Here is a 4,030-nt window from a genome sequence, read left to right on the forward strand (position 1 = left end):
TTAGGAATGGGGGAGGGGAGGGGACTGGAAGCACAATGTGAGGACAGGAGGGTTTAATGGAGTTTTTTATATTGTATTTATTTTTAGGCTTCTGCCTCACATTAAAGAGGATTTGAGACATTGTACTAAGATATATTTTGTGCATAAGAAAGGGGAAAAAATGAGGGCATCTGGGTGCAATAGGAAAGTAAGGTGGAGTCAAGCTAAGTTCGGTCTGTGGAGGGTGCCACAGGTGGCGTGTATTTACACAGCTGAACTGCAAGGGTGACTGTGCTTCCTTGTGGCCAAAGCAAAGAGGTAAACACGATCACGTGCTAGATTCACAGGTCTGTAAGACACACACATTGGCCCAGGGACTGCTTTGCTCTTCCTGGTACAGATAACTGAGAAGAAATTTTTCCCATAGATTTTCAGAAAGGGGAGCCTCACGGGCTTAGCTCAGTGGGACTGGGAAATCAGGCCTGCCCCGCCTTTGCCTGGGGAGGTCTGAACTGGGGGAAGGACAACCTGGGCACAGAGAGGTAAGGGGGTGGGAGGGGGTTATAACCACCCAGATGCAGAGCCCGCCCTGCCTGGGGGTCACCCTGGGGTCACCCGAGCTGGAGCTCGGCTTCCGGCCCATTGCTTCAAAGTCAGCAACTTTCTGAACCACCAAGGAGGAGGGAATAGGTCAGGGGGGCCTATGGGTCTCTAGAGCCTTCTAGGTGGTGGGAATGTCAGCCCCCTGACCCCAGGCAGACAGAAACAGTTGGGCCTGTGAGGTTTGAGGTGGGGAGGGGTCTCTCTCTTGGGGGGATGGGGAGTGTGCTCTCTGAGATGAGGCATTTACAGAATACTTGGTGTCCAGAAAGGTGGACCGTGAAAGTCATTACCAACACCCCATCTCCCCTTCCTGGAGAGTTCACCCAGCCCTCTCTTCCCAGCCCACAACAGTCTCAGGGCCACGTGACTGGTACTGGCCAGCGGAGCAGAAGTGCATGGTGGCCACACCCCCAGCCACGCCCCTTCCCCAGGCGTGACCTTTCTCCGGTTGATGCTCTCCTCTTCCTCAGCTCAGCGCGCTGGACACTCAGAGTTGACGACGCAGAGAGGCAGGCTGGAAGCTGACCGAGTCCCCAAGTCACAGTGTGAAAGGGCTGCTTGGAGAGCCACCAGGCCTGTGACAGACTGTGTCTTTAAGATTTAGGATTAGTCTTTTGCTGCGGCAGATCCAGTGGGATCTAAGGCAGAAGGAGAGTAAATCTCAGGGCTCCCTTGCTGTGGGACTAGATGGGAGAGTTTCAGCGGGCTCAGGAGCCTGTCTGCCTCGGTTTGAGTCTCGGTTCTGCCACCTGCTAGTCTGTAACCTTGGGCAAGGAATGTACCCTCAGTATCTCCACCTGTAAGTGGGGATAATAATAGTACCAGTGGGTAGGAGGCAGTGAGACTTTAATGAGGTCCTAGGTGGGAAGCAGCTAGTGCCACATGTTCTTTCTATCACGGACCTAGTGTCTAGCCCTGTACCTGACATGTGGGAAGGTTGCACACCTGTTAGTTCCCTGCCTCCACCCTGACACCCTGCTTCTCCAGCCTTCCCTAACCCTACTTAACCTCATCCTGTGCTGAGTCGAAGGTCAACAATAAATACAGCGAGCCCAAGGGGGTGTTATGTGCTAATTGCCCAGCAGTGGGCTCAGAGTGGGGGACTTCACTGTGAATGGGCCCTGGGCTCGGAGAGGTGGACCTGCCTGGGTTCACATCCAGGCAGCACCTACTTGCTGTGTGACCTTGGGCAAGTCACATGACCTCTCTGTGCCTCAGCTGTCTGTAGAATGAGGACCTGTGCGTGGATGATACCTCTCTTCAGGTGCTCCAAGGCGCTCTGGCTTTGCCCATCTCCTCTATGACTGACAGCAGGTCTGTGAAGGTGCTTTGGGGGCCCTGGGCGCCCGCTGGCTTCGCTGCCTTCACATAGTCCATGGAGGGTGGTCCAAAGTCATGCCTGACACGATGGGGGCGAGACTGGACTCAGTCTCTGGGTGGGCCTGAAGCTGCCCTCATGGCCCTGATGGGGAAGTGGGAGGAGCCTTAGTTTCTGGGAGTTAGCCCCCAGCACCCTCATCCTCCCCAGCTTTGTGGGGACCAGGGTTGAGGCCCCCCTGGTATCCTGCTTTACCCATGAGCATTACAGCCCGCTCTTCTCATGTCATTACAAATTTATTACAAAGATAAATATTTAATGACTGCTTAGCATTCCATTGACTAGATGACCCTACGTTTCTTTAGCCAGTCCCCTAGGTTTGGACGTTTATGTTATTTCCAATCTTCTCACATCAATAACACCGGCATGGATACTTTTATCCCTAATCTTTATACAAATATGTAATTCTTTCCATAAGATAGATTCCTAGAAGTAGAATTCCTGAATCAAAATTATCTAAGACTCTTTGTACCGATGGTCAAATTTCTTTCTAGAAATGAACCTTTTTTTTAGGGAAGCAGAAATCGGCCATGAGCCCCGGAGAAGGGCTGGGACTGGCCTATGGTCATGAGGTGGGCGGGAGCAGAGGGGGCAGGAACTCGGCGAGGCTGACCCTCTGGCCAGCACTCGTCTGCCATTGCCCACCGGCGTGGATCCAGAGCCTCGGGTTTTTCTGGACCTAGGTTCTGACAGCGCCGGGGTTGGGGGGCCGTGCGGTGTGGCCAGGGCAGAATGGAGGGAACAGCAAGACCTCATGCTGTGGGCATCACTACAGTCTCCCAGGGGGTCATCTCAGGAAGTTGTCAGCATGTGCTTTGGCTTCAGAACCAGGTGTGTGTGTGTGTGTGTGTGGGGTGTGTGTGTGTGTGTGTGTGTGTACATCAGTTCATTCATTGAAAAAAGAAGTCATCCCGGTGTTATCTGTAACAGGGAAGGATTGGAGATCACTTCCACGCGTCGCTCTGGTGGTAGAGATGGGGCCTGGATCCCTGCTGCCCCGCCTGAAGCAGTCCCTGCCTCTGCTCCCTGAAGCTGGCCCGGACCCCGGCTTCCAGGCCTCCCCAGTGCAAGGCTCGAGAGGCCCGGAGCCAAGGGGACAGCTGCCCACACCAGCCTGGGTGTGTCCTAGTTCAGGCTGCCTCCCCCTTCCCATTCAAACAGCCCAAAGACAAACAACCCAGCCTTAATTTACGGTCCTGTTAGCACGACAGCAGCGAAGAGACATCCCTTCTGCGCTGCGCAGTGTCCCTGCAGCCGTCCCCTCCCGTTGGAGAGGCGTCACCGGGGTCAGCTGGAGAAGTGCCCCACCAGGGCCACCCCCAAGACGTTGTTCTGGGGGCACAAACCAAACAGCCCCTTGGCAGTTTGTGGGTTTAGGGAGAGGCGAGAAACCACCAAAGTCAGTTGTGCGGAAAGAAACAGGACGCGATCGATTCCCAAAGGTGGTGTTTTATTTGCACTCTTTCCTTCGCGTCTGAGGCCCAAGGCAGGCGGGAGTAATATATTAGCTCCGTTGGTTTAACTGGACAGCAGCATGAGCTTGTAATAAGGATGTGGTAACACACCACGAGAATCTGTAGGCTCATAAAACTTGACCTTATAAATCTCCGTGTGTATCAATTCCATACAGCACCCACTCCCCGGGGTGGAAGTCCCAGACTTTTAAGGCTGCCGTTGACAACAAGACAGTTTATTGCTACCCCAGCTCCTTTCTTTTAAACTCCTCAAGGCCGACTAATCAGGGCACATTTATAATTTCTTTTTTAAACACGAATGCTCCATCAAAACACTTAAGACGCAAACCGTTCGCTCGGATCAGGGAGTGGGACCCTGAGAGGTTAAATAAGCTCATTAACAATTAGGATACAGTGTCCCTAAGCAGCTTCGTCTCTCCTCGCCCACAAGCGCTCAGCCTCTTTGGGGTGTGTGGGGCGGGGCGGGGGAGACTGTATGACCCTCTTACTCTAAATCAGGTGTTGGCAAACTTATTCTGTAAAGGGCCAGAGAGTGACTATTTTAGGCTTGGAGGGCCTTGTGGTTTCTGTCACAACAGGCATTGACAATATGTAA

The 4,030-nt window shown here is 53.3% G+C and overlaps 1 pseudogene; it reads right to left on the minus strand.

The window, feature by feature from the left end:
- Positions 1-438: 438 nt before the first annotated feature.
- LOC132519121 (cyclin-dependent kinase 2-associated protein 2-like) lies at positions 439-1,959 on the minus strand (annotated as a pseudogene).
- Between the last annotated feature and the right edge of the window lie 2,071 nt (positions 1,960-4,030).

The sequence above is a fragment of the Lagenorhynchus albirostris genome, chromosome 4 (assembly GCF_949774975.1).
Source record: "Lagenorhynchus albirostris chromosome 4, mLagAlb1.1, whole genome shotgun sequence".
Taxonomy (NCBI): Eukaryota; Metazoa; Chordata; class Mammalia; order Artiodactyla; family Delphinidae; genus Lagenorhynchus; species Lagenorhynchus albirostris.